This window comes from Balaenoptera musculus, chromosome 1 (assembly GCF_009873245.2).
Source record: "Balaenoptera musculus isolate JJ_BM4_2016_0621 chromosome 1, mBalMus1.pri.v3, whole genome shotgun sequence".
In the NCBI taxonomy this organism is placed as follows: Eukaryota; Metazoa; Chordata; class Mammalia; order Artiodactyla; family Balaenopteridae; genus Balaenoptera; species Balaenoptera musculus.
The window spans coordinates 108,024,313-108,046,136 of record NC_045785.1 but is presented as its reverse complement, the minus strand read 5'-3'; the positions used below and the strand labels follow the sequence as shown (position 1 = coordinate 108,046,136).

Below are 21,824 nucleotides of genomic sequence, written 5' to 3'. Positions count from 1 at the left end.
GTTTTACATTAGTGTAATGCTTATCATTAACACCAAAATTAAGGTGTGAGAAACTCAATAACATACATATATATCAAAAACATAATGTTGCTTGTTAATAGCTAGATAGAAAAATTATATATTCATTCACATGAACTTGAAGAAAGGACAAGCCTAATCTGAAGGGGTAGACATCAGAGTAATTTAAAGTGTCAGGGGATGTACAGGCATTACCTGGAGAGTATCAAAGGGTCATGCTTGAATGATAAAAATCTTCTGTCGATCCTGGTGATATCACACATTTCAATAGTTAAATAGCTGCCCGTTAATGATTTGTGCATTTTGTTCTGTAAACACACCTTAATAATTTCCTTTTAGGATTGGTGGTCGGATGTCAGAAAATCCAGTGTAGACCATGATCGGTTTGCAGTATACTGTAAACTCTTTAAAATCTGTTTTATTTTGTGTAAAAAAGCATGACTGATGTTTGAAACATTTGCACCAAAAACCAAAACCAAAACAAAAAGGAAATGGTGACTAGACCATTTCCTTCGTGGAAGTTACACATAAGACTCATTTAGAGCTTGAACCTGATCTCTAGATATTTTCTCTTAAATGGTGAGACCCGGAGCACATCCAGAGCTCTATAGCCTAGTGCACTGATGGGCTGATCTCCGTTCTCCTTACCTTACTCCGTTTGGACAAGCCAGCGACAAGCTAAGAGTTGCTTTGGTAGATACAACGCAAAAGATGAGGCAAACACTGCTATAACTCGGACTCGAGCTGAGGTTGCTGCGGCCACATCGTAGAGTACTAACCACTATACGACCACAGCGCGCCACCGTGCTGGCAGTCAACTGCACTCTTGCTCTTCTCATTTTGACATAAATCCGTTCCAGTTACTGCTCTGCTTTGTTGTTGGATAACTGCAGGCACTCCTGATTTTCCTTCACATCTTCCCTCCGTTATTCCCTCCCAATTCTGATGCATTTCTCATCTTCCCTGTGTCCAGCCCTTGTCTCTGCACAGCCTTCCAGGAAGTTATCTTTGCTTTGTCCTTGCCTCCCCTGCTTCATTCCCGCCTCTTTATATTTCCCTTTTGAGCAACCCTCCCCAACCCCTCTTTCCGGCTCCCGCGGCCGAGCCCAGATGGTCGGGTGAAGACGGAGCAAACGGGGAGCCATCACGAAGCCCACGGGGCATTCAGCTTCCCTTGGGCCCCACTCGGCTCAGGCGGGGAGGGTAGCGACCCCTGGCGTCTCCGGGGCCCTGGCATCTGCAGCGGGGACCCTCGGCTGCCCTTCTGCCTTCGGAATCGCCCGACGCACGGCTTTCCCACGGAACGAAAGCGCTGCGTCGACTCCACGTCTGCGGTTGTCCCAAGCTTGGAGCCAGCTCCTCAGTCCTGCGAAAGGCGGACTTGCTCGCTATGGAGATGAGGTGAGGGAGGGGAGAGGAAGAGCAACTTGCAGGTGTCTCTGTGGCGCAATCGGTTAGCGCGTTCGGCTGTTAACCGAAAGGTTGGTGGTTCAAGCCCACCCAGAGACGGGTCTTACCATTTTAGAATGTAAAGGGTTTGCGGTTGTTTCTACCCTGTACATTTCTCTAAAAGTGCAGAAGCCCTCCATTACCGTTTTGTCCCCCGACTCTTATGCACAACAGGAGGACGTAAGCCGAGATCATCACTGATCCTCACAGAAGAGCTCCGGAGGAAAACAGGTCACTTGGAATCCAGGATTCCTCATCTCATCGTTATCTTCTGGGTTCCTTTTAGCAATGAAGTTTCTTCCATTGTTTGTTTGTACTAGTATTTATTGAACCCTTTCCATATAACTTGGAAATTAATTTGGTCCTATGCTTTTTTTTTTCTTAACAAATAAAAAATCATTCGTGTGCACATGTCTATAGGGTAGAGTTCTGGAAGAGCAACTGCTCTATCATAGTATTTACATGGTTTTGTATATGGTTCCATTCTCTCACCTTCATTGGCTTATTAGCTATAACTCTTTCTTTTGCTATTTTAGCGACTGCTTTAGGCTTTACAGCATACATCCGTAACTTGCCACAGCCTGCCTGCCAGCGATGCCACACTTCTTCACATTTCTCCCCTGCCGGCCTTTATGCTATTGTCATACATTTTACTTTGCATATGTTATAAACCCCACAATCCATCGTTGTTACTTTTCGTTAAACTGCCCCATGTTTTTAAAAAGATTTAAATAGTAATAATAATACCAATAATAAAAATAAAAATAAATGTTATATATTTTCCCTGCAGATGCCATTTTTGTTGTCCTTCATCAATTTGTGTACATCCAAATCTGCTAGAGGTCAAGTCTGTGGCCACGATTTCTCATGAACTTTTAAAACTTTCTTATTCTTTATACTGTTTGTGGCACCAAGGCCCCCTTGTCCAAAGAGCCCTGGGATTTGAAGGGACAGGACTAGATCGGATGACCCTTACCCCTGAGGGCTTAAGACTTTGGGGTCCCAGATTAATGCAGTGAGGACCTCCTATATGACTTCTCAAGTTAGTCTGGGACTAAAACTTGACTTCCATATTTCTGGTACTCAAGGCCCCCTGGAACAGAATATGAAATAAGCTATCTTGGCACCCCAACCTCAGAGTGTAAGCAACTTTGATGCCTCTGTTTTTATTTTTTGCACTGGCACCTGCAAATGTTAGTGACAAGCTTGGCATCTACCTTGGGTCTATCTTTTTTAAAGCTACTGATCAAGCTTTAAAAAAAAAATCTCTCAGTTGAAACTGAAATAGATTGTATTCTCTTACTTTGAAAACTATACCTTTATAATCACCTGAATGTATAGGATTTTAGAATTGCTATACTTTTTGGAGTGACACACCAGAAAAAGGAAGCATGGTGAGAACATCCATCACCACTTGCCTACTGGCCTGCTGGAACCAGATTGTGTTCTGCAACTCCAACACATCCATGCTACATCCACTAGCTCTCCCTAAAAAGTCGTCTCTTGATGTCACATTGCCCACAAGCCCTAGGTTTGAGTGCAAACAAACAAAAGGGCATTTTGCTCTCAGTTTGACAATACGAGGAAGAAAGATCCACAGTCTCTATACATGAGCTAAAAGACACTTGGGCAAGGGACTCTGGGATTCGTTACACATTTGACAGCCCTATGGGGGAGGGAGGACATGGGCACCATGTGGGAATGTCCTCTTGGCTCCCCATGATCCTTGCCTAATGCAAGAAGGCACAGCCAGAAGAGTGCCAGAGTGGGGCCCATGGCAGAGCTCTTCTTCCTTGGCTCCAAGCACAAATTGGGTAGACAAGCATATGAACAATGAAAGCACTAACATTCCCCAAGATACAGTGATATACTTGTGTTGTTGTTGCCAACCATTTTATTAGGATGTTGTTACCTAAGAACTGAAGAAAGGAGACAAAACAGAAGAAAGTGAGAAAAAATTCTCCATTTGAGCTAATCCAGGGTATTGTGCCAATTACCTAGAGTCCTTGAACTGAGACGGTAACAAGCTAAGGCAATGGGCCCCAAGCGTTTGATTGTTGTAAAATTTTTGTTAAAGGTATTTAACACTGACAGGTTGGCTACAGGGTGGAAAAAAGGACAGTGGCTTTCCCACCACCCCCGCCATGTGGCCTTTCTCTTGCTGATGCCTGCCGGCAAGCCTGCAGACAGGAGGCCTGAAGCAAGTAGCAGGGCCCCTCCATACACTTTGGTCCCGGAATAGGAAAGCCAGGAAGATGTGGGCTGGAGCCCTGGGTGTGGGGCGCCTCTCGCCCTGGGCCTGAGCCAGCGGAGTGCCATGAGGCACCACAGAAGAGAACTCCCCTGCCATACACAGAGAGATAGCGGAGAGCGCAAATACATACCCCTACTAGCACAAATTCCGAGGTCAAGTTTCCCACATTTGGGGAAATCCCTAAAGTCAGCACTTCCTGAGTGCAATGGACAAGCGTCGTGCTGGGAAAGCCACCATCGTGATCATGGCATCTTTCCTGCCAGGTAACTAGGGGCACATACCCCGCAGGCACACTGAAGCCTCCCACCCCTCCAAGGTTCACTCAGGGTCGCCACCCTCCCTTCCACCCGCCCCACGCTGTTTTTCTAAACCGCTTTCCTCAAAGGAATTCAAGCGAAGACCTCCCCTCCCACATCTCCTCCCCAATCTCCCCCCAACACACACACACACACACACACACACACACACACAGGAGAACTCACTGCACAGCTCACAACACCGACCACCTTTCAGCAGCAGCTCCAAACAGACCAACGTGCAGCCATTGCGCTGTCTCAACTGACAGTTCTCTGCCCTTGCTTAACTGAGGAGTGCGTGGAGATGGCAAAGGCCTGGGAGGCCGGAAGGGGGCGCTGATGCCGTGCCAGTCATTGATCTGCACATGTCGCCGCTCCAAACACCCCGAGTCTGGGTCTCTGTCTCGGAGAGACGCCTCGGGAGGATCCACCTGCACAGCGACTGACCACCCGACCCTGTTTCCTTTTCCTGGGAAGGCTAAGCCAAGGTCGTCCTGGATCACAAAGGAAGATATCTTAATGACCAAAAGTTACGAGAAAATATTCTTGACATTTTTATTCATTAGGGAAATGCACATTAATACTATATGGAGATATCATTACACACCCTCCAGCATGGCTATATTTAAAAGAATTAGTACACCAAATGCTGGCAAGAATGCAGAGAAATTCCAACCATAGTTACTGGTTTGAAACCATTCTAGAGTACTATTTGTCAGTTTCTGATAAAGTTAATCTTGTTCCTACTCCATGACCCAGCAGTCGCAGTACTTCTATGAATGCACAAGTATACAAAAAGATTGATATAGAATATTCATCAAAACACCAGGAATATTCAACAAATAACAACAGATAACACCAAAATTACTTCAATAATACCAAAATTAAGAAGTGATATACACGATAATATAGTTATGTTTAATGAACATATTGTTGTATTTAAAAAGCCAGATACAAAAAAATACATTCATTCATTTGAATTTCAATAGCAGGCAATAGTTATTTCAGCAATAGACCTCAAAATAGTAATCAACTAAGAGAGAGAAAGTAGGAATTGCCTGGAAAGAGGCTCAGGGGACATTTCTGGGATGATGGCAATATTCTATAACTTGATCTGGGTAATAGTTACATTTGCTAAAATTCAAAAAACTGTGCTATAAAGATTTGTGCTTTTAACTCTATGTGAACTGTAGCTCAATGATTTACTGTTCCCATAAAAATTAGTAGATGATGGATGGAGACAAGCTGGTGTAGATGATGACAACTAGTTTGCATTTTATTGTAAACTCATTAAAACCTCGTTTTCGTTTAGAAAAAACCCAACACTGATACTTGAACTATCTTTACCAGAAAAATGGTAATGACGGCACTATTTAATTAGCGGAACGTACAGACAAGCCTCCTTGAGAGGCTGTATTTCACCCTTAGAGACATTATCTGGTCAGTAGTGAGACAAGGCCACCCGCAGGTTTGTGCACCGTGGGATTTACTCCTCTTCTGATCGCATCGCGCTGTGTGGCCGGCGGTATACTCCGCTCTCTGACCGCTTCTTAAGGGGCGTAGCTGGTGCTGGCATTAAAAGCAAACCGAACAGAAACTAACACACCATTGTAAAGCAATTATACTCCAGTAAAGATGTTAAAAAAAAAAAAAAAAAAAAAAAAAAAGCAAACCGAGAGACCAGTCACAGACACCACCCTGCTATAGCTCGGATTTGAGCCGAGATTACTGCGGCCACCACATAGTATTAACCACCATACGGTCATGATGCGCCACAGGCCGGCTGGCAGTCACTGCACTTCCCGTCATTTTTTGAAGGTAAATATATTCACACTGCTTTTGCTGTTTTATTCTTGGACACCTACAGATGTTCGTGCTTTTCTCTCTTTCATGCTCTTCTCCGATTCTCCCTCCCCATTCTGCTACTTAATAAAAGCAATTTATATCTCTCCGGATCTGGCCCGAGCCTCCTCACAGGCTTCCTGGGAGGTGTCCTTGTCTCATCCATGCCTCTGCTTGCTTTCGCTCCTTTTCACGTTTCCTCTTTTGACCTGATCTTTTTCCCGACGCAGCCATACCGAGCACACCTACTAAACCTGCGGGGCAGATGGTCGGGTGAAGGCGGAGCAAACGGGGAGCCGTCACGGAGCCCACCCGGCATTCAGCTTCCCTTGGGCCCCACTCGGCTCAGGCTTGGGGGCTCGTGGCCCCGGTCGTCTCCGAGGCGCTGGCATCTGCGGCGGGTGTGGAGCAAGGCGCGGCGGGGACGCTCGGCTGCCATTCTGCCTTCGGAATCGCCCGACGCACGGCTTTCCCACGGGTTTCTCCGGTTTTCCCGGGCTCTTTTGAGCAGGTACGACTGCGCTGCTAAAGGCAAGTGCCTCGGCATAGAGTGGAAGGCGTGCTTGCTCTCGCTGGGGATGAGATAAGGGAGGAGAGAGAAAAAGCGGTTTATAGCTGTCTCTGTGGCGCAGCCGGTTAGTGCGTTCGGCTTTTAACCGACGGGTTGGTGGTTCAAACCGACTCCTCGACGCATCTTTCTGCCACCTGTAATACAGAGTTTTCGGGGTCTTCCTTTTTTCTACACACCCTCTCCCTCAAAGGCCGAGACAGCCTCCTCCACTACTATGTTCCTGTACTCTGCATTTTGTGCACAACAGGAGGATCTAACTAAGGCCAGATCATCATCGATCCTCCAGAGGAGCTCAGGAGGAAAACAGGTCACTGGGAATTGAGGAATCCTCAAGAGTAGACTCATCACTACCCTGTGAATTCCTGTAATCAATGAAGTTTCTTCCATTGTCTGTATAGTATTTATTTACCCCTTTGCATATACTTTGAAATTAATTTGGTTCTATGCTTTTATTATTACAAGTAATGCTGCAGTCATCATTCTTGTACACATGTCCATAGGGTAGAAAGCCAGAAGAGCAATTTCTCATAGATTATACATAGTTTTGTATATGATTCCATTTTCTTGCCTTTGTTGACTTACTAGCTATAACTCTTGTTATTTCAGCAATTGCTTTAGGCTCTAGAGCAGACATCTGTAACTTACCACAGGCTGCCTTCAAGTAAAGTCATACCAGTTCACATTTCTCCCCTGCCTGCCTTTATGCTTTTGTTGCCATGCATTTTACTTTGCATATGTTATAAACCCAAGGTTTATAACCATCCAAATAATAACAATCCAAGGTTATTACTTTTCTTTAAACTGTCCCATGTTTTCACCAGCCCTGGGACTGGCTAGACCCTGGCCCCGCCCACTAGCAGCCCAACACAAGTATCAGGACACCCAGAACCCCCACAGTCAGCTGTGTCGGGAACCAGCCCCACCCACCAGCACTCTGACACCAGCTCTGGGACTCTTGGGCCTTGCAGCCAAACCCCAGGACCCCGCTCTGCCCACCAGTGGGCCAGCACTAGCACTAGCCCTAGCACCTGGCTTCACCCACCACTGAGCCAGCACTAGCCCCCACCCCCCACCCCCATGGGGGTTCCACAGCCAGTTGCCTCTTGACCCGGCAGTGACAACTAGCGGCTGCAGATTCCAAACGAGGCAGGGCCTGACAACCGAAGAGACGGGGACCAACTAATCCTACCAGACCATGCACTGCAGTCAGCCAGGCACAACAGAAGGACCCATGCAGCCCACATACAGGGCACCCCTAGAGCATATAGATCTGGTGATGAGAGGGTAGTGGGCTGCTGGTACCCACAGGAAGTCCCCTACAAATGGCCACTTCTCCAAGGTCAGGAAATGTAACCAACGTACCACACACATGGAAATTAGAAAAGTACATTAGGCAAAATGAGGTGACAGAAGAATATGTTCCAAATGAAGAAACAAGATAAAACCACAGAATAACTAAGTAAAGTGGAGATAGGCAGTCTACCCCTGTAAAAGTTAGATTTTAGAGATGCAGAGAGCAGAAAAGAGTCGATTCCCAGAGCCCAGGTCTGAACGCAGCTCATCACCCTTCACCACTCCCCGCCTGGGCGACGCTTTGGGCTCTGAGGCCAAGCCACAAGGAAGGTATTAGGCTGGGTTCCATCCTACTCTAGCTTTAGCGCTGTGTGCAGCAGAGCCAAAGTCATGCTCTCTTTCTGAACCTCACTTTCCTTATGAGTCAGGGGCAGACTTGGTTCTCAGCAGGTGATGATGAGTGGATCCGTCTACTTCCTGATCTCTGACCTGGCTCCGGGGGCTCTCCTGATAACTGCACGTTACCAGCTCCTTTTCCTCCCGACCAGCTCAATTCGTGGAGCCTGAAATTCTTCATCTTCGTGTCTGGCTCGAGCCCCTGGTGCAGAGTTGAATTCATCCTCTTTTTTTCTGTCACGCAAATCAAATTGTTTCACAAGTGTGCTGGGGTGAGGGAAAGCCAAGGTTGCTTCACAGGGATACATTTCTTGGTTTTCAGAGACAATACGTGTCAGCGTGTAGAGGAGATTTAGGCGCCAGATGAGAAGGTGAAGGGATTTCCAGATTTAAAGATAACCTGAAGTCGGCCTTCTCCTGTGCCTTCCTTGGAATGTCTGTGGCCTGGTCTCCAAAGTGCCTCAGAGCAGAGAAAGGAGGGCTGTTTCCTAGTGCTGAGGAGGCTTCAGGTGGTAACGGAACTCCTCCTGGGTTTGGGGAGAGAGAAACGCAGCTACACATTCTGCCACAACCCATCCCACTCGCCCCCTTTCTGGTTTTTAAACGTGAATGTAAGTTTCAGGGAAAAAAAAAAACAAAGAGAAATAACTCTTATTTGTTTCCGCCCGGTTTCGAACCGAGGACCTTTCGCGTGTTAGGCGAACGTGATAACCACTACACTACGGAAACCACGAGAGAAGGGCCGTCTAAAGAAACTTCCAAGAAATGTATTATGTCTTGCCACGACTGGCTCACCAAAAAATTTGAAAGGGAAAGGATCCTGAGAGCACCTGCGATCTCTCAGGCAAGTACACTGCAGCTCCCGAGAGGTGTTAGCTTAGGGTTCCTCACCTCCCGCGAAGCAAGGTCCCTGGGGCCCCCACAGTCTAGCTTCGGGCTCCCACATCCAACGCAGGGTCTCCAGTTCCTCAGCCTAGCGCCGGAGTTCAGGGATCCCCCCGGTGACTCCCCAGCTCCCTGAAGCCGCAGGAGCAGGGGGTTAGGTGCGTCTAGGCCTCAGGCGACCCGCCTCACAGCAGCGTGGACACCGCCCCTCTTGGCTGTAGACCCGAGCCTTGGTGGCCCTTTTCACGGAGCTGGCGGTCAGTGCGCTCGGCTCTCGGAAATGAGCGGTGCTTCGAATCCACCCAGGACCCATAGGAGTCGCCCTCCCCTCCCCCTTCCTCCCTCCCCCTGCCCCCTCCCTCCCCTCCCTCCCCACCTCCCCTCCCTCCCCTCTGCTCTGGTGCGCCTGACCCGCGCGCTCCTTCTTCGCAAGCCCTTTCGCAGCAGCGCTTCTCCAGCGTTGTCCCCGGGCAAAGGGGCTTCCTCAGGTTCCTGCCTGCCGCTGTGGCTTATTCTAGTCGTCTAGTTGAAGTCCAGTACTTTAATCACACTTTCACGTTTAGCAGGAACCGTAGCAAAGGCTGACGTCTCAGGTCATTTGGCTGTCAGAAAAACATCGAACATCAACTCAGGGGAGAGCCGAATAAAACACCACCTGAAGCTGCTCTACAGCCTGAAGAGAACAGATTCCAGGTTTCTGAAGTGGCAAGAGGGGCCTTCTCACGAAGACAAAGCTTCCTCCTGTCCTTGGAGGACAGGTCCCGCAGAAGCTGGTTTTGAAGGAGATGCCAAAGGAAAGGAGCAACAGTGGCCCAACCAGTGATCTTGAGTTGAGATGTCTGTAAGTTACTCTCAAATGGTGTAGCAAATCATGCATATGGAGAGAGAGTGAGAAAGCAAGCGTGGGAAAATGTTAACTGTGAGATTAGGTACAGAATAGACAATGTTAGTATTTCAACATTTTTGTATATTTAAAAGGTTTTATGTTTTTGTTTTCTTAATGAGTTTTTCGAAGTTAAGTCCCAGGTGCTCTTTGGATGAAAACTCTATATGTGAGACACTAGGTTTCTGAAATAAAGGAAGAAAAGAGTGGAGGGCAGAAGCCCTGGTGGTTCATCACATTTCCCCTCCCCCACATGAAGGGTGCCTGGCAATAGGAACCCTGAGGAGGGTCTTGCATCGCCCTTCTGGCAAACTCCCTCTGTTCGGGAAGAGGAAGATTTAGCACAACTTAGAGCTTTCCTGACCTGGAATCGAATCCGGGCCGCAGCAGTAAAACGCCAAATTGTAGCTACCAGGCAACCAGACATAACAAACCTCCATAATTTGGCTTCTCCAGTTGAGAACTGTAAGAGTAAGGTTAGATTTTTGAGAATGGCAGAGCAGAAAAGGAGGCGATTCCCAGCGGCCCAGGGCTGAAGGCGGCTGTGCCAGGCTCCCAGCCCTTGCGCCGCTGCTCATCACCTTTTACCTCTCCTGTCCTGGGCGACGCTTTGGGCTCTGAGGCCAGGCCGAAGGGTAACAGGCTGGGTTCCATCCTGGTCTAGCTTTAGCGCTGTGTGCGGCAGAGCCAAGGTCACGCTCTCTTTCTGAACCTCGGTTTCCTTATGAGTCAGGTGCTGACTTGGCTCTCAGCGGCTGATGAGCGATTCCGTCTACTTCCTGATCTCTGACCTCACTACAGGGGCTCTCCTGATAATGGCACGTGTAAGGACTCCTTTACGTGCCCCTACCAGCTGCAGTTCTGGAGCCTGAAAGTCGTCTACGTGTCTTTGGGTCGAGCACCCGGTGCGGAGTTGGCTTGGTCTCTTTTGTTCCGTCACGCAAATCAACGTGTTCCGCAAGTGTGCTGAGGTGGGGTAAGCAAGTGAGCTTCACAGGGATAAACTTCTTGTTTTCAGAGACAAAATACGTGTCAGCGTGTAGAGGAGATTTAGGCGCCACATGAGAAGGTGAGGGGATTTCCGAATGTAAAGATAACCTTAAGTTGGCTTTGTCCTGTGCCCTTCTTGGTCTGTCTGTGGCCTTGTCTTAAAGTGACACAGAGCAGACAAAGGAGGGATGGTTCCTAGTGCTGAGTAGGCTTTCAGGCAATAAGGGAACTCCTCCTGTATTTCGGGGGGATAAAAATACAGCTGCACGCGCTACCTCCATCCATCCCACTCGCCCCGTTTTTTGGTTTTTAAACGTGAATGTTAGTTTCCGAAAAAAATCCACTTGTTTCCGCCTGGTTTCGAACCAGGGACCTTTCGCGTGTTAGGCGAACGTGATAACCACTACACCACGGAAACAGCACCCTTTTGTTTTCTTAAAGACACATCCAAGAACTGTATCTCTTGCCACGACTAGGCACAAATATTTTCGCAAGGAAAGGACCCTGGGAGCACAGGCAAGCCCTCAGGTAAGGAGGCTGCAGCTCCCGAGAGACCCTGGCTTAGGGTTCCTCGCCTCCCCCGAAGCGAGCTCCCTGGGGCCCCCCCAGCTGGACTTCCCGATCCCGCATCCAACACACAGCTATGCACCGAGTGCAGGGGTCGCCCCCGCTGAATCTCCAGCTCCCGGAAGCCGCAGGAGCCGGGGGTTAGGTGAGCCTGAGCCCCATGCGACCTCGCATCTCAGCAGCGTGGACACCGCCCCTCCAAGGCTGCGGACCCGCGCCTCGGTGGCCCTTTTCACGGCGCAGGCGGTCAGTGCTCTGGGCTCTCGGAAATGATCGATGCTTCGAATTCACCCAGGAGCCATAGGACCCGCCCTTCCCTCCCTCCACCCCTCCCTCCCTCCCCTCTCACCCCTTCCTCCCCTCCTTCCCCTCTGCTCTGTTGCGCCTGGCCTGCGCGCTCCTTCCTCGCAAGCCCTTTCGTAGCAGCCCTTCTCCGGCGTCTCCCGGCAAAGGGGCTTCCTCAGGTTCCTGCCGCTGTGGCTTATTCTAGTCGTCTAGTTGAAGTCCAGTACTTTAATCACACTTTCACGTTTAGCAGGAACCGTAGCAAAGGCTGACGTCTCAGGTCATTTGGCTGTCGGAAAAACATCGAACATCAAGGCAGGCCGAGCCGCGCTTCCCGGCCTGTATTGACTTCGTTTGAAGACCAGGCCCAGCAGAAAGCCGCGAAGGACGCAGGAGCGGTCCACGCCGATCTCACGGTTGTGCATTCCTCCCTCATCGTACTTGACATTCTTCTTGAGGAACAGTTTTGTTTTACCTTTTACAATGTCTGAAACGTCTTTTATTTGCCTTTTATAATTTTCCACTTCAACAGGTCATGGAGAGCGATTTTTAACCTAGGAAGACAAAGAGGTTTTAACCTAGGAAGACAAAGAGGTTTTTCCAGAAAGCCGGTGTCTGGAGGGGGTTTCGTGTTCGCCTCACAGCACACGGCCAGCAGGCAGAAGACTTTCTTTTTGCTGAAAGACTTTAATGCAATGTTGTCTGTCTGTGTGTCTGTGTCTCCCTGTCTGGTTTCCTTTAAAAGTAAAGCTTTACAAGTTTGGGGAAGCATGTGCCATTTTCTCCAGCGGTTGCTTTTCTTCTTTCTTAGTGTGGCGGTTACCGCGTTTCCTTCACACGTGAGGTTCAAGTGCTCCGACCCCGAGGAAGGCGCGGGCAGCGTGCGCACTGACCCCCAAGCCGTGGGGCTCTGCCTTGTTCCGCGTCGATTCCAAGTGCCGTCGAGGGTGCGACCGGACTGCAGCATCCTCGCCAGCGCTGGAGGGCTGAGTCCCCAAAGAGGCGGACTTGAAAATAGCTTTAGATCAGGACATTTCATGAGATTTCCCCCCTTTTCCCTCCCCTCCAGGTTCCAGTTTTCACCTCCCACGCGGAGCCAGAGGAACGGAATCGCCGTCTTTCAGTCGCGTCCGGCGCGCTGCCGTCCCACGTGGACAGGACGAGAGGGCGGTTGTCCTTTCCCCGACAGGGGCGGAGGGACAGCGGGCCCCCGAGGGACCACAAACACACGCCCGCGCCGCTGGGGCCCCCAAACCCGATCAGGCGGCCCCTGGAGCCTCCCTGCAGCCGCAAGGGAAGGCGCGGGGCTCCAGAGCCGGGAGAGGAGCGCGCTGAGGGCACCTGGCCTCGCCCCTGCCCTCGAAGACGGGCCCGGAAGAGGGACGCAGCCCAGGAAAAAGCGCAAGGGTCGCCCAACGCCCCCATCCGAGGTTCAGGGTGAGGGAGCCGAGCGTTACACTGATTTCCCCGCCTTTATCAGGAGAGTCGTTTGCCCAAGTCCAGAGTCGCGAAAAGGAGGGACTGTGTAGGCCGAAGTCCACCTGATCGAGAAGGAAACACGAAGTCCTAACTAATTGCATGTGGGGTCTGAGGAAAACGCTGCGTCAGAGACAACTCTTGGTCGGAGCCTTAGGACCTGGAGTTGGCGTCATCTAAGGCGGGAGAACGGCAGGCGCCGCAGGTAGTGAGGGGAAGACCCGGAATCCAGGTCTGGGCGCGCAGCCTTGTTTGAAAGCGTTTTCCGTCCAGCCGTCCCCCATCCTGCATCTGCCGGGAGTCTTTTATGGTGTTGGGGATCCCGGGGTCTCATCCCGCGCGCCTCCCCTCCTGTCTCTACAGCCCCTGCCCCGGCGGCTGCTCTCCACACGCGGTCGCCTGGCAAAGGCGCGGCTCCAGGGCAGTTCTGAGGTGCGGCCCAGACGGGGCAACTCGCTCGGGACTTGCGGCCCCGGCGGGCCTCGCGGGCGCGTCCACTGTCCCGCAGAGCGCTTGGCCTTTCGTGTGGGGCTCCTCTTTTGGAGAAAGCAGGGAGGGAACGTTTTTCGGGTACAGTTCCTTGGAGGGAGGTGCGGCACTCGGAACGGGAGGGCGGGAGGTAGCACACACTCATTGTAGGCTTCCTATAATCACTTACAAGAAGTTTGCGCGCAGGTCCCTGGTGGTCTAGTGGCTAGGATTTGGTGCTTTCACCGCTGCGGCCCGGGTTCGATTCCCGGTCAGGGAAGTTTAAGTTTTGTTGTTTTTCTCCTTTCTTCCCCTTTGTGGCATCTCCGCACCCAGCAATCTTCACTTCCTCCTCACAAGTGTTATGTGCCCCAAGGTGCAGATGCAGTAGATCTCTGCACTGAATCCATAAGCCAGTGAGGTCGGGCCCCAGGTCCAAGGCTTCTCCCAGGCTGGGAGAGAGGAGGTGTGATGAGCAGCCTGGGCAGCCCCTCGCCTCCACACCTTCCTTCATTTCAGATACCTACAGTCTCACTTTCAGTGTCCATGTAGAGAACTTGGGACCTGAGTACGAATTACTCCTTTAAAAAACCAAAAACCAAAAAAACAAAACTTTGACACCTACGAAAATTTGCAAGAATAGTAACAGCATATATTCTTCACCAAAACGCACATTTCCCCACATTTGCTGTCTCAGTCTCTCTCCATGTACCTAATTTGCTACACCGTTTGAGAGTAACTTGCAGACATCTCAACTCAAGATCACTGGGCTGCTATTTCTCCCTTCATTGGCGTGTCCCTCAAAACCAGCTTCTGTGGTATCTGTGCTCTAAGGCCAGGGTAAGATTTTGTCCTGGCGAGGAGGCCCCTCTTGTCCTGTTATCTGCGGGCTACAAGAAGCTTCAGGTGGAAATTTATTCCGCTCTTCCTGATAGTGCAGGCCAGGCACGCCTTGAGCTTGTAGGAGGAACATGACTATGCTGGTATTCCCCCCAGGACCTGCTGCCCTGTGGACTCTGCTTGGTTGCTTTGGGGGGCTGTGGGGTCTTGAGTCCAACTGCCCAGTGGAACCTCCTACCTTGGGAGACACCCTTCAGGGAAGTGCAGCTGCCCCCTTGCTTCTTGCCTGGCTTTCTGTCCTGCAAGGATTTTTGTTTGTTTGTTTATAACAATTTACTTTACTTACTTCCCCTCTCTCCTCCTCCTTCCCCTCTGGTAACCATTACTCTGTTCTCTGTACCTATGTGTTTCTTTTTGTATGGTTTGTTCATTCATTTAAATTTTTATTTTAATTCCACATATGGGTAAAATCACACGGTATTTGTCTTTATTTACCTGACTTATTTCATTTAGCATAATACCCTGAAGTCCATCCATGTTGTAGCAAATGGCAAGATTTCTTTTTTTTTTTTTAAAGCTGAATAGTACTCCATTGTGTATGTATGCCACATCTTCTTTATGCATTCACCTGTTGATGGACACTTGGGTTGTTTCCATATCTTGGCTATTGTAAATTATGCTTTGATGTATGTATGGGTGTATATATCTATTCCAATGACTGGTTTTGTATTTTCTGGATAAATACCTAGAAGTGGAATAGCTGGATCATATGGCAGTCTTATTCTTACTTTTTTGCACAATTTCCATACTGTTTTCCATAGTGGCTGCACCAGTTTACATTCCTATCAACACTGTAAAGGGTTCTGACTCGACAAAAAGGTGAAGAATCTTTCTGTGGTGGGAGGATGAGGGGAGCAGGTGGAAAATTATCAAAAGTAGGTAGGGGATAATTCTCAAGAGATTTCCAGAATTGTCTGTATCACTGCTGTCAGGTAGGTGGCTGCCTTGTAATAATGGTGCTTAGTCTGTTTTTTAAAAAATAAGATAACGTCATTAAATTTTATTTAAATATTTCGGGAATGTCTTTTTGAGAATCTGGCAATTAGTAAGACAAGTTTCTGGCAGTATACAACATTGTTCTACTCTAAATCACCCTGGAACTGTTAAGTGACTTTCATATATTTAGATTATTTAACATTTAATTACTGAATCCATGGTTTAACAACCCAGGTAACAATGATGCTTGGTCTTAAATGGTCCTGGCTCCAGTCTGAGGTATCCTGATTTGTGGTTCATATTCAACTGTGCCTCTCCCCAACATGGGGTAGTAACCAAGCTTCTATATCCAGGATCCCAGAGGAATCCAAGGACACGCTTGATTTTTTTCCCTTCTCTTTCCATAGACACCCTTGAGAAAAAGGATACATGAAAGTCTTTCACAAAAGCAGTTTCCTGCCTACTTTCCATCTGAGATACTTTCCTGTAAGAAGAACCAACCAAGGGAACAAACTTTAGTTGTCTTAAGGAAGCTTCTCTGTCTTTTATGCTTTCCTTAATCCTGAGTAAAATATCTCACTTGATGACCTGTAGATCAGCATAAATAAACAAATACACACATATGAAAGTAAATAAAAGACAGGAAACTAGATGACACAGGTATTGGGAAGATAGAAACGCAGTTGTTCCCTTAGGAAACATCATTATCTACATCAAAACAAAGAATCTAAAGTTGAAAGAAGAGAAAGTAGAGTCAGCATGGTAGTCTGTGTTTCCTGGACCTTGGCCCTGCACTAGGTGGCGGCCCAGTGATGTGAATAGTTGACACTTGGCTTCATGGCTGGTCTTCTGTCCAATTCAAACATGTAATCAAGGGCTGACTTGGAACAGATATTCACCATTATAAAGCAGCCAAATGCCCTGAGATCTTCAGCCTTGGCTAGGGAACTGTTTAAAACATGAAGGCCTGGTTAAAGTATTAGACTTGAAATTTGATCAAATAGAACAAAGTGACAAGAGCCAGAGAGATCTCCTATTTCTGAGGGAAAGGCAAGAAAGAGGCCCTGGAATTTGAGAGGAATGATCTGGCAGAGGAATGTAATGAAAAGGAAGGAAAAGGTGGGGGAGGGGAGGAGTCCCACAGTTCTTGGCTTGCAAGGAGCTGTCTCATGCCTCTGATCTGTGCACGTCCCCTAGCTCCTGCAGCTTCCAGGAGCTCCAAGGTCCAAGCAGTGAAAACTTTCAGTTGGTGTTCTGTTCTCAAATCAGGAGTCCTGACTGAGATGTGGGATTCTGAATCCAGGATGTGAAAATCCTGGGCCCTTTCTTCCAGGGAAAGGCAATACAGCCCCAAAGCAGGAGCCTATGGAGTGCTGAGCTCTCAGGGAGATATTGCTCCTGGTAAAGAATGCAGTTGAATTTTGGACATCACATGCCCTAAATTTGGACACAGCAGGCAGCACTGAATTCAGGAAGGAGTGGGGACACTACAGTGGAGAGGTTGCCTCAATGTGAAAAATGTTCATTCAAAAACTGGGTAGAATCACCTTTTTTTTTTTTTTTTTAAACACAATGTACTCTTTTCAGAAAGGTCATGTTTGAAATACAAGAAATATAAGAGACATCTTGCGTCCTTGGACTCCAGAGGAACTCTAGAGATAGATCTAAGCTCACTGAGCTAAGCAAGAACTGGAAACAAGTTTGGAGCACACCAAGCCTGCCTTCCAAGGATACACAGTTACAAAGAACCAAATTCTGGCAACATAAGAAAACTACTTTGAGGGCAAATTTTACCTTAATTTCCAGAGCTTAGATGAAAATATTTCTATTATGTCCACCAACACTCTACTGATTAGGGTTTTTTGTTATCTGATTTAAATGATAAGGGCAAAGAGGATGAGATCACTGCTGAAATGACAGCAAAACTCAACCGTGTAGGGAATCTACCTGAAAAGATTCAAAAGGAAGCTTTGATTCCAAGTAGGTTTATGCCACCAAACCCACTTAGTTGATAGCCCAAGAGACTGGTGACCCTGAAGTCTTTGTACCATACTCTAGAATGTGCTTACAAGAACCTAGGCTTGTGTCTCTTTCATTCTCTCCTCTTTCAAACTTCTCTAGCTTTGGGAGCCTGGGGAGGCTTCAGACATTGGAGACATGACTGAGGAAGTCATGTCATGGAACACATTTTGGGGCTCATGAGAACACCTGTTAGTTAAATGATTTCAAGGCTAGACTGACAGTCAACTGCCCTCCCATAACTTGTTCCTTACCTCCCTCAGAATGAAAGCTTCTGTAAATTCCACCTACAAACTGAGAAGTGGAAACATTACTTCTCTTTGGTGGAAGTGATATGTCTTATGGATTCAGAAGCCTCCTTCCAACCAGTTTTGACTGCCATTTCTCCTCAGCCCCATGGTGAATGCAAAGGCTTCCAGTTTAGCTTAATACCCAGAGCTAACTTCACAGCTGCCAGCAGTGTCACTTCAAATTTCTCTTTGTAGGAAAAGCAGATATTCAAGTGTTAGTTTTCTAAGCTTTTTTTCTACAAAATACCCTGGGATGGACAAATGCTCTTGTTTAAGTAGATGTCTATCCAGGGAACAAGCCTGTAGTAATGTCAACAATATCATAATTCTCCATTTACCTCCTGTTCCTGAGAGAGAGGGCCAGGGGCTTGAAGAAGGACATGCTGCAGGAGGGCAGGAATAAATGAAAATCTAATGAGAGGAAGTAGAAGGATGGTGAGGCAAGTGGGACAGAAAACTGAGGCCTCCAATGTGGTTCAAGCCTTGCCTTGTTTTGTTGAAAACCTAGGTAGTACAAATGCCTGATTTAATATTTGGGAGGAGGGAGTAAGATGTGTGTTTGAGTTTGTGTGCGTGGGCACAAGAAAGTGGCATGGTAGCAGAAATCCAGTATGCTGAAGTTCCTAGTCATCTTTGTGTGGTGCCATTGTTCTATGTTTAGCATTGTTGTAGTGACACCCTTGGTTAGAATTGAGTGATAATAAATGGAGTGGTTCCATATTATCTGGAATTGGACCTTGGGCCTGATTAGATGTGAAATTATTAATGACCCTGATGTCAGAGAACACTTTCGTTTCATGGCATGCAGTAGCACAACATTTTCCCAAATCATCATCTGCAGACACCTGTATTTAGATTCCCATAGAAAGTAAGGATTAGAGTGGTCAAATAGTTGCCGCCATAGAACATTTTAGTGAAGATATGAGTATAATGGGTTGGTTACTTACATGTAAACTGGAGGAATTGGGGAAACAAAATGATGAGCTCAAGGTTCTAAGTTCCTAGCTCAAGATTTAGGTTAGGGACCTGAAAGATTCTATAACCATATTTCAAACAAAACAAAAGAAAACAACCTTAAAACCTTGTCTAGTAGTATAACTGTAGGCCCGAGCTCTGCAAACTAAACCTAAATTGAATTTTCAACATCACAGAATCTCTTACGTTAAAGTCAGGGAATTTATTAAGAAGAACTGGTATCATTGGGATGGGGTCTTATGGATAGATTCTGATGAAGGTGGGGCTCTTGAAACCCTAAATTGCCCTGAGCCTCAGGTTACCTGAGAAGCAGCCCTTCCTCCCTTGTTTGAGGAGGTTACATGAAGTAGGTTACCTCCACTTATCTGAAGAAGCTCGAAGGTCTCCCTATAACGTCTGAGTAGTTGCCTTACATGGGTCTGCCGATCCTCCTCAGGACCTACTGCTACCATGTATCAGATTTGCTTTGTATCAGACTCATTTTTTAGAAACAATGACAGAAAATTTTCCAGCCACAATTAAGATTATAAACCACTGATCCAAGGAGTCAAATGATCCTCAAGCACAATAAATATGAAGAAGACCACACCTAGTCACATAATAATTAAATTGCTCAAATCAATTGGGAAAAAAATCTCAAAAGCAGCCAGAGGGATAACACAGGCTACATACAGAAAATAAATATAATGTCAGATTTCTCGTCAGAAGCACTGCAGCAAGTGAAAAAGACAGTGGAGCAACATCTTTAAAGAACTGAGAGAAAAAAGTCAACGTGGAATTCTATGGCTCCTATCCTCAAAAAAGTCTTTCAACAATAAAGGTGAATAACAATATTTACAGACATACAATTGCTGAAAGACTTCATCACCAGCAACCCAAACCACAAGAAAGGTTAAAGTAGTCCTCCAGGAAGAAAGAAACTCACACCAGAGAGAAATCTCCATATGCACAAAGGGATGAAGGACAACAGAAATGGTATCTGCATGAAAAATATATAACCTTTTTTCCCTTATTATTTAAATCTCTTTAAAAACATGGGACAGTTTAAAGAAAAGTAATAACCTTGGGTTGTGGGATTTATAACATATTCAAAGTAAAATGCATGACAACGATAGCATAAAGGCAAGCAGGGGAGAAAAGTGAAGACATCACTTGAAGGCAGGCTGTGGTAAGTTACAGATGTCTGCTGTAAAGCCTAAAGCAGTCGCTGAAATAATAAAATAAAGAGTTATAGCTAATAAGCCAACAAAGGTGAGAGAATGGAACCATTTACAAAACCGTGTCTATCTCATAAAACAATTGTGCTTCAGGCACTCTAACCATAGGCATGTGTACAAGAATGATGACTGCAGTATTGTTCGTAATAATAAAAGCATATAAGCAAATTAATTTCAAAGTTATATGTAAAGGGCTCAGTAAATACTAGTACAAACAAGGGACGAAACTTCACTGTTAAAAGGAACCCAGAGGGTAACGGTGAGCTGACGAAGTGACCTAACTGTTTCCTTCAGAGCTCTTCTGTGAGGATCAGCGATGATCTCGACTTAGGTTCTCTTGTTATGGACAAGACATAGGTGAAAAGGAGGGTAATAGAGGCCTAGCTTCAAGTTTATGTGAAAGGATATGCAAGACAGAAATCACTGCAAACCCTTTAATTACATCCTAAAGATACTAGGGGAGGCGTCACCTGGGTGGGCTCGAACCACCAACCTTTCAGTTAACAGCCGAACGCGCTCACCGATTGCGCCACAGAGACACCTGGAGGATATTTCCCCTCTCCCTCCTTCCCCACCTCATCCCACAGACAGCAAGCACGCCTTCCACTTTAGGCGGAGCCACCCGCCTTTCGCAGGACAGTTGTACTGATTCCAAAGCCTCGGAAAACCGGAGAAACTCGTGGGGAAGCCGCGCGTTGGGCGATTCCGAAGGCAGAAGGGCAGGCAAGCGTCCCCGCCGCGCCTTGCTCCACACCCGCCGCAGATGCCAGCGCCCCGGAGTCGCCCGGGGCCGCGACACCCCGGGATTGAGCCGAGTGGGACCCAAGGGAAGCTGAATGCCCGATGGGCTCATAATGGTTCTTTTGGTTCTTTGCTCCGCCTTCACCCGACAGTCTGAGCCGCTGGCGCTGCCCTCCCTCAGCTCAGCCACGGTAGGTGGGCCGGGAGCCGGAAGGAGGCGGTGGGGAGGGTTGGTCAAAAGAGGAAATGTAAGGAGGAGGGAATGAAGCAAGGGGGAGGCAAGGACAAAGCAAAGATACTTCTCAGGAGACCTGATCTGAGGCAGGCGCTGGACGCAGGGGAGATGAGATATGCATCAGAATGCGAAGGGAATAACGGAGGGAAGACATGAGGGAAACTCACGAATACTCGCAGCTTTCAACAACAGAACAGCTAAATAATTGGAATCGATTTATATTAAAAGTAGTAGCGCAAAAACTAATTTCACCGCCGGCTCAGTGGCGCGCCGTGATCGTATAGTGGTTAGTACTCTGCGTTGTGGCCGCAGCAACCTCGGTTCGAATCCGAGTCACGGCAATGTTCCCCTTCTCTTTTGCGTTGTATCTGTTACCAGAACAACTCTTTAGTCACCAAACGGAGTAAAGTCAGGAGAACGGAGGTCAAGCCAACAGTGCACTAGGCTGAAGCGCTCTGGACTTAAACTACGTCTCACCATTTAAGAGAAAATACCTAAAGATTAGGTTCAAGCTCTAAATGAAACTTGTGTGTGGCTTCGACGAAGGAAATGATGTAGTCATATAGAGATTTTTTCTTTTTCTTTTCTTTTTTTTTCTGGTTGAAATATTTCAAACAGCAGTGAGGCTTTTTTACACAAAACGAAACAGATTTTATTATTATTTTTTAAAACATCTTTATTGGAGTATAATTGTTTACAATGGTGTGCTAGTTTCTGCTGTGTAACAAAGTGAATCAGCTATGCATATACATATAACCCCATATCTCCTCCCTCTTGCGTCTCCCTCCCACCCTCCCTATCCCACACCTTCAGGAGGACACAAAGCACCAAGCTGATC

The 21,824-nt window shown here is 47.5% G+C and overlaps 6 non-coding genes and 1 pseudogene across 6 annotated transcripts; 2 read left to right on the top strand and 5 right to left on the bottom strand.

Annotated features, from left to right (window-relative positions):
• Window positions 1–1,453: 1,453 nt before the first annotated feature.
• TRNAN-GUU lies at window positions 1,454–1,527 on the top strand. The gene has a single exon. It is a non-coding gene; the product is annotated as a tRNA-Asn (tRNA).
• Window positions 1,528–3,830: 2,303 nt separating this feature from the next.
• LOC118887287 lies at window positions 3,831–3,992 on the bottom strand. The gene has a single exon (XR_005017953.1). It is a non-coding gene; the product is annotated as a U1 spliceosomal RNA (small nuclear RNA).
• A 4,783-nt stretch (window positions 3,993–8,775) lies between these two features.
• TRNAV-AAC lies at window positions 8,776–8,848 on the bottom strand. Its single transcript has one exon. It is a non-coding gene; the product is annotated as a tRNA-Val (tRNA).
• A 2,374-nt stretch (window positions 8,849–11,222) lies between these two features.
• TRNAV-AAC lies at window positions 11,223–11,295 on the bottom strand. Its single transcript has one exon. It is a non-coding gene; the product is annotated as a tRNA-Val (tRNA).
• Window positions 11,296–13,562: 2,267 nt separating this feature from the next.
• The window catches only part of LOC118902136, a 41,235-nt pseudogene continuing 32,973 nt past the window's right edge, over window positions 13,563–21,824 (bottom strand).
• Window positions 20,475–20,549, bottom strand: TRNAN-GUU. Its single transcript has one exon. It is a non-coding gene; the product is annotated as a tRNA-Asn (tRNA).
• Window positions 21,256–21,327, top strand: TRNAH-GUG. Its single transcript has one exon. It is a non-coding gene; the product is annotated as a tRNA-His (tRNA).